General features: G+C 40.5%; 1 protein-coding gene across 4 annotated transcripts in view; it reads left to right on the forward strand.

The window, feature by feature from the left end:
- Nucleotides 1-12,537: 12,537 nt before the first annotated feature.
- Nucleotides 12,538-14,126, forward strand: part of ubr7 (ubiquitin protein ligase E3 component n-recognin 7) — a 31,156-nt gene continuing 29,567 nt past the window's right edge. For 2 of the 4 annotated variants that reach the window (XM_026142537.1, XM_026142538.1), the window contains exon 1: nt 13,045-13,227. The gene's annotated coding sequence lies outside the window, so the exon portion shown is untranslated. Of the gene's footprint in view, nt 12,736-13,044; nt 13,228-14,126 lie in introns of those variants that run through there. The other 2 variants (XM_026142536.1, XM_026142539.1) reach the window with 2 other exon arrangements.

The following is a 14,126-nucleotide window of genomic DNA, read 5'->3' on the forward strand; positions in this document are numbered from 1 at the left end:
TCTCTTGAAGTTCTCCAGAGGGCTGGTAATGAAATAATCATGTGATTCAGGTGTGTTAACCCAGGGTGATGTCGAAAACCTGCAGGGAGTGTTAGGAAGGTTATTTTTAAAATGTATTCCACTACACATTACAGAATACATGGCCGAAAATTAGGGCTGGGTATCGTCACAGATTTCTAGAATTGATTCGATTCCGATTCACAAGGTCTTGAATTGAATCGATCCACGATTTGATTTGAATTGGGGAAATTTTGCATCAGACAATCAGAAATATTATAATTCTTATCACGTATCATTACATATCCATATTTTTATATCTATGAAAATAAAGCTGACACTTGTGAGACTTTATCAAAGGTGTAAGCACCACAGCAGATGCCTTTGTGTCAAAATAACTGAGGATAAAACACAGAAAAACATGAAGGAGATTTTCCTTGCCTGGGATTTTATAGCAGATGACCTTAACTATTCTGCAGTAGATCAAAAATGAAAGAATACCATTAATTAACCTATGAACATTACCTGATACTGCTGAAGTGAAGCAGAGCAAAGTTACAGAGGTTTTATTAGAGACACAGCTAAGCGTATTGCAATTTTGCATAATTTTTACAAAGTTCAGTAGCCTATTGAACACAGAAATTGGTATTTCTTGTCGGAAGTATGTAAAAGGAAAGAAAACAGCAACCGACAGTGCATGTTTACATCTTTGTGCAGAATCTGTTTACCTGCCCTCATTTACTGTTTTAGCTGTTTGGTGGTTGTTGAAATTTTGTGAGGTTTAAACTGAGATTCTGGCGTTTCGGGCAAAATTAATGTATATTTAAAAATCGATTCAGGATTTTAATGAATCGATATCACGTTATCCAAGCTACAATCGATTTTAATCGAGAAAGCAATGATCAAAACCCACCCCTACCCAAAATGTATTTTGTAACATAATCTGTTAAATTACTCAATGACAGTAATGTATTCTGAATACTTTGGAATACTTAATATATTGTCATGGGTTTTACAGCTAGATGAATGTAGTATTGCTGTGTTACATTACTATTACTGAAGGCTACTTGCTATAGCAATACCAACTAGATTTTTAAATCTTAATATAAAATGAGTAACAGTATGGTGGACATCAGGTAAGGCTGCACTTTTTTGCAGTGATCTTGTATAGAAAACTATTTCTGTATCATTAATATGTTTTCTTTTTGTCTGTTAATAATCATGTGGAATTGCAAATGAATATTTGTAGCTAGCAGGTTGTTAAAGCTATCCATCAAGTCTAAAAAAAGCATGTTAATATGTGGAGATCCTGAAGGCTGCTCCAAAAATGATCAGATTATATTTTAAATATTTATTCAAGTCTCTTCCAAACTCCAGCTGTTTATTTTAAGTTTGAATATTTACTAAAATAAAAATAAAAGCGTTCTAACATCTCACTTGTTTGTTTTTATTCAGGCATACATGTGTACTATGTTTATTCAGGGAGATTAAGCTTGTGTTTTAGTCATGTAGTGTGGTTAACTGTATGAAGCTTATTAGACATTGTGAAACAGATGATATTTAAAAGCAAATTTTGCAAAGTGCTTAAGATAATTTAAAAAAAAAAAATTCTTAAAGAAATCTACTACATTGTGTGCAATTTTTTTTTATGTCATGTGTAATTTCCATTGCAAATATTACTCAAACTTAAATTAAGAGGGAATGGCAGTAAAAACTCCAGAGCAGTGATGCCATCATGTACATTGCCATACAATGCCATAGAACAATCACGCTGTGTTCTTGGGAAGTTTGGGCTTCCTTGTGAGTCCGGACTCGCGTACCTCAGTACAGTGGTCCCTTGCTATAACTCTGTTCACTTTTCGCGGCCTCGCTGTTTTGAGGCTTTTTTTTGTATGCAATTTTGCATGTTTTTTTTTTGGGGGGGGGGGGGGGGGGGGGGTTTAACAGCGCATTGTGTTTGTCGAGGAAACATTTTGCAAAGTCACCTGCGTAGCACCCAAAAGGCAGGGGAAGAAACCACTGCACAAAAAGTTGGACTTCTAAAGGAAGGTAGAAGTTGCCGTATTTTTTGGACCATGAGGCGCACCCTCTCCACTGAATTATAAGGCTTATTAAGCGAAACAAAACCGTCAGATAAGTATCTTGATGCATGCTCAATCATCCAGGTAGACGTCAGATAAGTACTTTACTCAACTCATTCTTCTTGCTTCCACTGCCTCCACTTCCATACATTGATTCATTAATGGTGAATTCTCTCGCAGGTGCTCTATTCCCATGTTCTGGACCTGAAAACAGGGCTTGGTCTTTGGTTTCATTCTGTAATACTGGACTTATTTTTCTACGAAGCTTTGAACTTTGAGTGTTTAAACAAGAGAGAAAAGTGTGAAAATGTTCACAAAGTGTGTAGTGAGGGGTTTAAAAGCCTTGAGACATGTTGACTGTAGCCATAGCAACTGTGCAAATACTTCCGTGCTACCTCTCCCAAAATGGCAAAAAGAAAGGCAGAAAACAGGAGCTTTCTGAACAGGTGGGAGACAGAATATCTGTTTACTAGGGTAAAATAAATGGTAAATGGCCTGTATTTATATAGCGCTTTACTAGTCCCTAAGGACCCCAAAGCGCTTTACATATCCAGTCATCCACCCATTCACACACACATTCACACACTGGTGATGGCAAGCTACATTGTAGCCACAGCCACCCTGGGGCGCACTGACAGAGGCGAGGCTGCCTGACACTGGCGCCACCGGGCCCTCTGACCACCACCAGTAGGCAACGGGTGAAGTGTCTTGCCCAAGGACACAACGACCGAGACTGTCCAAGCCGGGGCTCGAACCGGCAACCTTCCGATTACAAGGCGACCTCCCAACTCTTGAGCCACGATCGCCCCGTAGGGGTGCAACGATATTCGTATCGATATTGAACCGTTCGATACAGTGCTTTCGGTTCGGTACGCATATGTATCAAACAATACAACATTTGTAATTTATTTTATCAACTTTCCTTCTGACAATGCTGTCTGTGTTGAGCGCTCAGTGAATCTGCGTTCGACTACTCCGCCTAGGCTGCACTGTCGAGCGCAGATCCACTGAGCGCTCAACACAGACAGCATAGTCAGAAGGAAGAGCGCAGGGCAAGCTAGCGAGACAGAAGTTAAGCTCTCCTTGCAACATGGACCTCCCCCACCCTCATTCAGATCTGGCGTTTGGAATTATTTTGGTTTTCATGTGACGTATGACCCTGAAGGTAAGCGAGTCATGGACTAAAGTAAAACAGTATGTTGGATGTGCCATGCAATGCTCAATTACATGGGTGGGAACTAGTGTGTTAGCGCAGTTAGCTCGTTAATGTGTTGGCTGTCTAGCCCCATGCACGGGGCGATCGGCGGTAGCTCGTTAACGGAGATTTGCCGTGTTGTGGCGTTAAGGTCATTTCAACGAGATTAACCTGAAAGCACTAGTGGGAACACAACGAATATGACTGCACATTTACATCCTAGTGCAAAGACAAAAACAGCAAGCATGCTACTAACTTTAGCCGAGTCATTTAGACAGCTGTTAGCACATGATTCTCCTTATGCTGCTGAGAATATAGCCCAGAAGAAGCGGATAGTATAGCTTTTATTTTGGAAAGAGACATTTCTCTGTAATAAACTCTCTTTTCCAAAGATGAGTGATTCCTCAATCAGATACAGGGCTCGCAATATCTCTAGCCCGACGTCCCGGTGCTAGAGATTTTTTTCAGTCGGGCTACCAAAATCTATCTCTGCCCTGCCCGTCGGCCTATTGTAGGAAGGAAAAATATATGTCAATGCTTTTGCATTCTTTCAGAAATGTAGCTGGGTAATTATGTCATTTGCATCGGTGAGCCACTGTCAATATGTGACATTGAAATCGCGTTTGAATTTGCGCTTGTTTTTTTGCTTTCACTTTGCAATCGTGCGAACTGTGTATAGAGAGCGACAGCACTGATCTGTGAGTGATGATCATTTGTGCACCAATTCCTCTGACATCGTCTTATTAATCGTTAGCTTACTATGCAAACATGACAAGTGAAATCTCCCGCAGCAAGCTTAAACATGTGAGAGGTTGATCGCGCAGAGAATCTCTGAGCTTATGTGAGTGCGTGTGTAAAAGCAGCAGGATATATATTTTAGTTCTGCTGAGCCAAATAAGACAGGTCAGAAAAGCTTACCACAAAACGGAGAAGTTATGACAAATCAGACTATAAGGCAAAAAGAAAGTGCAGCTTTATGGTTTCATGGACAAAAGAATTTCTGTGGCTGCAATATGACGAGCTAAATAACCAGGGCTGCACATAAGTGGTCTGCAGGTGCGCATTCGCTGTCAAAATAAAAAACACGCAAAAAGGGTTAGGGTTAAATTTAAAAACTGTACTTTTGAGTTAAAATATATATTTATAATTTTAATAAATGACAAATTAAAAAGGCATGAAAATAATTTTTGTATCGAAAAAATATCGAACCGTGACACCAAAGTATCGAACCGAACCGTGAATTTTGTGTATCGTTGCACCCCTACTGTTTACCTATGTGAAAGACTGACCTATTTGTCTTGTATGTGGAGCTAATGTGGCTATAACCAAGGAGTACATTAGACGACACTATGAAACGACACACCAAGACAAGAACCTGGACAATGTCCAGGTTCTTGAACCTGGACATGATTCAAAGGCGTCGGAAAACAGAAGAGATGAAAAGAAGTTTTGTTTGAAAACAGACTATGTTCAAAAAAGCCATATCACAAAGTGAGGCTGCTGTAAAGGCTAGTTTTATTGTGGTAGCAGAGATCGCAAAATCAGCCCGGCCCTTCAATGAGGGAGAGTTTGTGAAAAGGCGAATGATCAAAGTTTGTGACCTTGTGTGCCCAGAGAAAAAAGCAAACATTTTCAAATGTGAGCCTGAGCAAAAACACAGTAGCTGATTGCACACGTGAACTTGCCACCAATCTATATAACCAGCTGATGGAGAAGGGAAACCATTTCGTTGCATTCTCTCTCGCTGTGGATGAGAGCAGTGACGCCTCTGATACTGCCCAGCTTTCAGTCTTCATCCGTGGGGTGGACTCAAATCTCTGTGTTATGGAGGAACTTCTAGGATTAAAATCAATGCATTGCACAACCACAGGGAAGGAAATATTTGAAGAGGTTTCCAAATGTGTAACTGAAATTAAGTTGCCATGGGAAAACCTTGTGGGGCTAATGACAGATGGTGCACCAGCGATGTGGAGTCAACGGAGTGGACTGGTGGGCAGGGTATGGGAGAAGATGCGAGCGGAGAACTGTGCAGGTGAGCTAAATGTTTATCACTGCATCTAGTGCTGGGCGATATGACGATATATATCGTTTGGACGATAGAAAAGTGTCTATCGTGCCATTTGTCTTCTATCGTTTCTAACCTAATTTTATAAATTATGACATAAAATATATCATTAACCCTTTAAAACCGGTCGGAGCGGGCATGCTCCGTTTTGCCTAATTATTTTTAAATCCCTGTAGAACTGGAACCATGTAAGCTAGCGCAATAATTATTTTTTTTGCATAGGAAACTGGAGGAGTTGTACTTACATCTCATGCCATCAGCTTGTCCTAGGTCACGGTTTCTTTCCACATATAGCTTTGCAAAAATTGCATAAAAAGCACTTGCAGCAACAAAAACATAATATTCCAGAATCACGCTTTGCCGATCCGATCAGCTATTCATAACACTTCCTATGTTGGAAGTGTTGTTGTTGGTCAGCGTGAACTATTCCTTGTCCGCCATTACCTGCCCGAAACCAGAAGTGACGTCATTTTTGCAGAAAATTTCGTTTTTTACCTTCAGGGCCTTATAAGCCTATGCTGGTGTTTTTAAAAGTTATGTTTGACTTTATGCTTTTCTGTATCATTTCTGGGATGCTTAGAACTCAAATTACACTGTTGGAAATAGTTTATTTTGATGCACATGCTGTTTCTTTGCAGCAAGTTGGGAAAAGAAAAACTATAGCCAGCCGAAGATACAGCAGTCTTTCATACAAGGCTCTTATGAGAAAACGTCCCAGCGCCATAAACAAACCACAGCGAGCCATCTCGCGTTACATTTGTAAAGGCATGGCCCCTGTTTATGTAGTTGAGAAGGACAGCTTTCGTGACCTCGTCAAAGTCCTTGATCCGAGGTACGTTATGCCCAGTCGTAAGCACTTCAGGAAAGTTGAGTTGCCTCGCTTATATGACGCATGCCAGACCAAAGTAGAGAAGGATGTTTGCAGTGTTGTGCACTATGCCTTGACGACTGACCTATGGACGAGCGGAGATACGCAGCCCTACATGAGTGTAACCATCCATTTCATTAACAAAGACTCCACCCGCTGCGCTTGCTGTTCACAGACAGCGTACTTTCCAGATGACCACAGGTCAGGTGGTATATCGTTATATATATCGTTATCGTGATATAAAATAATTCATATCGTGATAAATATTTTTTCCATATCACCCAGCACTAACTGCATCAAACATCAAGAATCGCATTGTGGCACAGCCCTAAAGATGGATTATGTTATGACCCCAGTAACACGAGTAGTTAACTTTATGAGAGCCAAAGGTCTGAATCAGCACCAGTTCAAATCTTTTTTTGAGGAGTGTGGTTTGGAATACGCAGATGTGCCGTATCACACAGAGGTGAGATGGTTAAGTCGAGGAAAAGTACTGAACAGGTATTTCGAGCTACGTGAGGAAATATTTCAGTTTCTGGAAAGCAAAGGGCAAGACACCGCTGAGCTCAGGAAGCAAGAGTTTCTGTGTGAGCTGGCCTTTATGTGTGACATCACAAACCATCTCGATGCGCTGAACCTACAGCTTCAGGGACGGGGGCGTATCATCACGTGTACACTGCAGTGAGGGCTTTTAAAACTAAATTGTGCCTGTGGCAGAATCCGATGCTACAAGGAAACCTGGACCATTTTCCCTGCTGCCACACGATGAACATGCAGATCTGCTGTGCTCCCATGTGCACAGTTTGCTGAAAAACTCTGTGTACTCAGTGCTGAGTTTACCCAGCGATTTGCCGACTCTGATGCCCAGAAATGTCAATTTGAACTGCTCAGTAATCCTTTTGCATGCATCAAGATGGTTGCAAACGCACCAACAAACTTCCAAATGGAGCTGATTGAACTTCACACGCTGAAGTCAAAGTATGATCCCTGACACAGTGTCTGACCGATGAACACCTTCACTCGATCCTGATGATTTCCTCAGCTCAGAGCCTGAGCCCAGAAATTGAGGATGTGTCTAAGCCAGATACCTGGCTTAGACACATCAGAGTAGATCAGTGTGCAGCAAACCCAGCTATAATTAACATGTTTTGTGCACATTTTCTTACTACTCCCAGACATGGGCTTGAATGGTTTCACGTTCAATGATACTTTTATTATTTAATTGCTTTTAAAAAATTTTTTTTTTATATTTACTATTAGCCTGTGGAAAAAGTTTACTGTTAAAATTTAATTCAGAAGGCTGCAAATACAATTTTTATTTAAGAAATGAATTCCACTGATGTGGAGTCAAAGGAGTGGACTGGTGGGCAGGGTACGGGAGAAATTTAAGTGGAATTTCGGTTTTACATGTGTGCAATATTAAGTTATATATATGTTTATATAAGTTATATATAGTTTAGTATTAAGCTTTACTTGTTCTACATTGAGTTTTCAGCAAAACTTGTTTGAGTCCATAAGAAAAGATTCATTCTTATATCTGGAGGAAGATTTTTTTTTTCAATAAATATTAATGTTAGCCCACGACTTTGTTCCAGTTTTGAATTTTGGCCCACTGTGTATTTGAGTTTGACACCCCTGCCTTAAGACATCTATAATAATTGTAAAAAATGAAGTTGGCTACTTCACGGATTTCACCTGTCTCAGGTTATTTTTAGAATGTAACTTTCGCGAAATACGAGGGACCACTGTATCGAGAAACGGCCTAACTGTCTGCAGTGAACTAACCACACCTAACACCAGCTAACAATGTTAGCTCGGTGGAGAGTATCCTTCATTAATAGTAATAAAAATCACACAGCAAATAGTACATACTGAAGTTTCGCACATTACATTCTTCTTATGAAGTGGTGTCGGAAATGCATTCCTGCCTGTGGACTGCTGGCTCTGGGTCCATTATGTAAATGACGCCACCAGCATTAACAGGACCCTTACATTACAGCCTCTAATTACGTGTTTTGTTTGGGTTTCCAGAAATTAGAATCAGAGAAACTGCATTAATCCCAGATAGAAATTGAGTAAAAAAAAATTTAAAAAAAACAAAAACACTACTCGAACGTGGCCCGCTCTCAGCCAAGCAATATATGACTACATTATGGGTAGAACTTTGTGCATATTGAAAGAATGTCTCATCCTAGGAGGTCTGTAACATTCTAGGGTGTTCACCCCCACATATAGGAGCATGAGAGAGGTCGTAGCTTGTCTTATTGTTTTACGGTAGGATTAACGTAGCTATGTCAGTTTTAGTTTAAGTGCCTTCTTTACATATGGATGAACTGTTGGATTTTCCAGACCAGCAGGTTAAGGGAAGTCGTTTATGGGGCCACACTCTGACCCCCCCCCCCCCCCCCCCCACACACACACACACACGTACACCTCCACATTCCAATGTAAGGAACAAATGCTTACTGAAGTATAAATAAAGACCGGGGCAGTTTCTCAGCGCGAGTCTCAGTTCTGGAGGCTGCCCTTGCTAGCAAGAAGTTCTGTGTGTTTCTCTTCTCTGAGTCTTTACTGAAGAAGTGTTTTAGAGTATATTTCTTGACAATGTGTAAAAACAAATGGATTTACGCAGGTATTTTAGTTCTGCTGAGCCAAAAAAGACAGGTCAGGATGAAGAAGGGACAGGCAAAGAAAGGCCTACCACAAAGCGGAAAAGTTACGACAAATCAGACTACGAGGCAAAAAGAAAGCGCAGTTTTTTGGTTTCATGGACAAAAGAATTTCTGTGGCTGGAATATGACAAGGTGAATAACATGATGTTCTGCCGGGTGTGTTGGGACCAGTAATTTTAGGAAAGACCCCATCAGAACCCATGAGAAATTTCTGCATCACAAGAAATGCATTGGTGCTCAGTCTGCAGCATCTTTCCCAGAACAAACACCCATTGCAAAAAACATGCTAAAAATAAACCAAGCACAACAAGAAGTCCTGAAAAAGTTGTTTAGAACTGCGTACTATGTGGTAAAGAGTGAACTACCATTGGCAAAATTTAGCAGTCTTTGCAAACTTCAAATAGCAAATGGCCTAGATCTTGGTTCCACAATGACCATGCTTGCAGAGAGTTTATTGGAGCAGTAGCACAAACTTCAAGAGACTAGAATAAAAAGGAAATTCAAGAAAGCAGGTTCTTATCCATTCTTGCAGATGGCAGTACAGACACTGGTATAATAGAACAGGAGTTGGTTCATGTCAGGTATGTGAGAGATAATAGTGACATAGCTACATACATGATCAAATTTCAGCCAGTCAAGAGTACAAATGCTGCAGGTATTTTAGAGGCTATTGAGAAGCAGTGAACACCATGGGTATCACAGAAGACACGTGGAAAAAGAAAGTAGTGTGTGCAAATGTTGATGGTGCTGCAGTGATGATGGGTGAGAAAACAGGAGTAGCTGGGAGACTGAAACAGAGGATACCCCACATCATAACAATCCACTGTGTGGCACACAAACTAGAGCTAGCTGTGCTGGGTAGCGTGAAAAGCTGTGACTGTCTGGTAAAATTTGAAGTTACACTGAAAACCATCTTAAAGGTGTACTACTATTCCCCAAAGAAGCGAAGAGAGCTGACAGAAATAAGTGAACTGCTAAATGAGAAGCTGCCACATTTCAATGGCCTGAAGAGCACACAGTGGGTTCCAAGCTGGCTGAGATGCCTGAAGGCTGTGGAAAAAAAATTACACTCCCACTGTTGTTCATATGGAGAACATGGCAGAAGGAAGTGATGTCAAAGCCGAGGATGCAGCCAAGGCTAAGGGGGTGGTGCAGAAAATGAAGACTGAGAAATTTGTTTCTGCATTCTGCATTCCTGCATTTCATGTTGGACTACAGTACCATCTTATCCAAGTGCTGTACTGATTTTCAGCATGAAAACCTAACACCCCCCCCCCCCCCCCCAAAACAAAAAAAACAAAAACCTAAACATTACACCTAAACAAATCAGTTAGTTGAGAGCACCACATCACGCTTACTCAGCCTGAAAACAAAACCAGGAGAATATCAGAAACCCTTGGACACAAAGTTCACAGCGAACCAGGATGGTAGCATTTGCTACTGTGGAACTCAGCTAACAAAAAGTCAGCGACCTACTAGAAGAGGTGAGGGCACAGACAGAGACACCTTTGGTGCAGAGATTCAGAAGATTATTGACAACACAGTCAAGTACATGGACAACAGATTTAAAAATCTGCGTGGAAAAACCTCTCTCTAGTTTCAAGGTTTTTGACCCTCCCACTCTTCCCTACCCTAGAAAAGAGTTGGCGAATTATGGGGATGAAGAGGTGGATTATCTTGTCACACATTTTGCCTGTTTGCTAGATGCAGAATAGAAAGAGAAAATTCCACAAGAGCAGATGGATCTAAAAATGTGGCTTGCAGAACACCGGGGTAGCAAAGTATATTGCTTGTACAGAGATCTCCTCTCTGAGAATCCAGAACACCTCTCTCATATCTTGTTGCTGTTGAAATTAATGCTGACACTTAGTCCATCAACAGCCATCTGTGAGAGAGGACTTTCTTGCATGAACCGAGTGAAGAAAACACATCTCTACACCCTGAAACACTGAATGACTGCATGCAAGTCTCCATTAATGGGGAAACAGTTGAATCTTTTTGCCCTGACAAGTCGATTCATGTCTGGATGCTTTCTGGAAAAGGTTCAAGACACCTGGATCATCAAGGAAAGGAAAAAAGAAGAAAAAAAAGACAAATGAATTCTGAAGTCTTAATCCAGCTCCAGCTCAAGATGCTATAGATTCCTGACAGTAACACGTTCGGTCCACTGGTAAAACGTAGTTCTATTAACCTGTGCTCGATTGCTCTGGAACAGGTGTTGTGTCAAAAAGTGATCGCCTGCCAAAAACTGATTTCTAATGTTTCCATGTGTTTTTATGTCTTTTTAATTATTTACCAACATACGTAAAGATGACTTCGGTGAACATGGTTTACAAAGGGGTTATATATAAAATTTAAAAATGACCTGTTTTTCAACTATCTTTATAACTCTGTTATTGTACTTACATTATAACCAATCCGGTCCTTTTTGTCCACTTAAAATATATTTACAGAATGATTGTAATATTTGTTGCAATTTCTGCTTTCTTCTTGGCCAGTTTACTCTCACAAAAGACATTTTTAATGTCAACGAGACATTCTTTTAACTGCATAAATAAAATATATACAAAAGTCACTGCCAAAAACTGATTGCAGCTTTAGCAGTTTAAATACGAGCAATCAGTTTTTGGCACAACACCGGAACCAGATGTAAGTCCCAAAAAAACTGAATTTTGGAACTGAAATTGAATTTTAGAAATGAAACTGAATGGTGAGAAGTGAAACTGAAATTATTTGAAAGCTACATTTTTAAAGGATAAAATACAGTTTCAAAGCAAATGAATTCATTTTCTAAATATAAAATTCAATTTCAATTTAGTGACAATCATTTTCAAACCAATATATTAAATTTCAAATTAGGCTAATTCAAATTTAGTTTTAAAAAGCATTTATTCAAGTTACAATTCAGATTCAATCTGAGCAATTCAAATTCGAATTTAACTTATTCAAATTCAGTTTCTGGTGGCACAAAGTTCTACCCACCACTACTACATGCTCACCCAACTAAGCTAAACTTACGCCCGACCACATTAATCACCAAAATTGGGGAAGGAGAGGGGATAGCCTAACATATGAAACAGGAAATGACCGCCGTGTATTCCATTTATTCCAACAAAGCAACTGTATTCTGATTACCACCTATTTAAACTGCAACGGAATACAGTTACTCATATTTTGTATGTTAAATATGTAACCCCGGTACATGTATTTCATTACTCCCGCTTCACGGGGAATTGAAGCCTGGAGTTCCCCACCCCTGCTCTAAGTACTCACGGCATCACTCCGAGTCAGGCTCAGTGCCTTTGATACCCTCTGCTAGATTTGTTTAGCAGGTAATAAAACAGAGGCCTAGAAGCTCGTTCAGCACATCTAGCTATCTTTCTGTTACGCCTGTTCACAGGTAGTTTTTTGTAGCTCACCTTGTGCGCATACTTTTTCACGCTCAACAAGCTCGCTGAGCAGCTGCGACACGTTCTGGTTCAGCTCGGAGATTCCGCGTATCAAAGAGCTAAGGTCTGTTTCTACCTGCACGCTGACCGTCTGCCTCTGCCCATCTCTGAGTCTCAGCTCTGTCCGCAGCGACGCCATCTTCCTCGATGACGTCATCGCGGACATCTACTACTTTCAGGTTCGCTTTATGATTTATTTATCAAATAATCCTCGTCATGTGGCACTCTGATCTACACACCGGAACTGAGTAATAGTTTACAATAACGGGCTTTAAAGTTTCAGGGGTCAAACTTTGCTGATGAGTCATGTTTGGAATGAAAGCTGCGCTTTAATCAGTTGTAGGAGGACATTCGTTAAACACGTGAACGCGACACAGCGCTTAGCTTATTTTTTATTTTATTTATCAGGTAATTATTATAAACTTTATTAATATTCAGACTCAGTATATAATATTTATATTGTACGAACGTGATCCTATATTTTACGAACGTGATAATTATGTATATTGTAATAACGTGATATTATGTTGTTCAAACGTGAAAAGTATATTGTACAAACATGATAGTATATTGTACAAACAGGAAAAGTATCTTGTTAGAACAATAAACCTTTCACGTTATAACGTGATACACTTGTATTTTTCTTTTGCCTGGGTGGCAGCATACGCTTCCGTACAGTGGAGCTTGACCTGTTTACTAATTTTATTTGTGTTTTTGTTCCGGTGACGTCTCGCCTCACCGTCCCGCCAAATACGATCTGAAGAAGTGAACCGGAAGTTGTCATTGGTTAATGGTAGCTAGCAGCTCGATGACACACATCAGAACATCGGACTTGATTATTTATTCTTGGTGCTTCATCGACTAGTTCACAGTCAAGCGGAGCAATCTGACCCTAGATCGGTGAGTGTTTTTGTTCTCAGAGCGAGCAGCCTTAGCATTAAGCACGCTGCCCGTTCGTATTTACCGAGGATGCGGGCTGGTGCTAACTGGCGCTAACCGTTAACATGCTTATTGATTGTCGCCGGTGTTCCAGATCTACTGGCGTTTAGATCAACTGGCGTTGGTCGAACAGATGTGTGGCAGTCTTGCGTTTCAGGAGCTGCTACCGACAAACCAGCAAAAAAACGCCAAATGTGTCACCTGTGACACTTGTGAGGTTATCTCAAACACACTCCGTCAGTCTTGATGCTGTTGAACAACAAAATGTTTAAAAATGTGGCGAGTTTATCTGGTGATATCCTCATTCGCGACACGATCGCGAAAACAGCAAACAATTAATACCACGCCGATGTTGTTCACAGGACAGCAAGAGTAAACGATCGGGAGACTCTTGTCGTCGTTATCGTTCCCCTCGCACGTTTTATTTCTCCGGTTTCAGCGTTTTTGCTTCACAACTAAAGCGAGCAGTTTACTTTGTGCACTAACATGGAGTCGAGTCAACCAGCGCCACCTCTGGCCAAGTGCCACAGCCTACAGCCAGATCAACCTGTGACACACATCTGCACCACGTTTGATTTCGTTTCTTGCACAACACATTTGTACCTTTCAATTGTGTCTGTTTGTGCGTCATGCAAATAAACCTTTGAAATGAATGAAATGATATCATATATTCCTTATTGGCCTACATTTGTACAAAATTCCAAATTATATACACAAAGTCATAGAAATCACCACTCCAATTGGTCATCATGATTTTGATATTCTCTTTTCCCATAACAATGAAATACACCTTGGACAAATATGACACATCAATATTTCATTAGTGTTGTCACATCACATCATGTAAGCATCGTCTGCCT

The sequence above is a fragment of the Astatotilapia calliptera genome, chromosome 15 (assembly GCF_900246225.1).
Source record: "Astatotilapia calliptera chromosome 15, fAstCal1.2, whole genome shotgun sequence".
NCBI lineage: Eukaryota > Metazoa > Chordata > Actinopteri > Cichliformes > Cichlidae > Astatotilapia > Astatotilapia calliptera.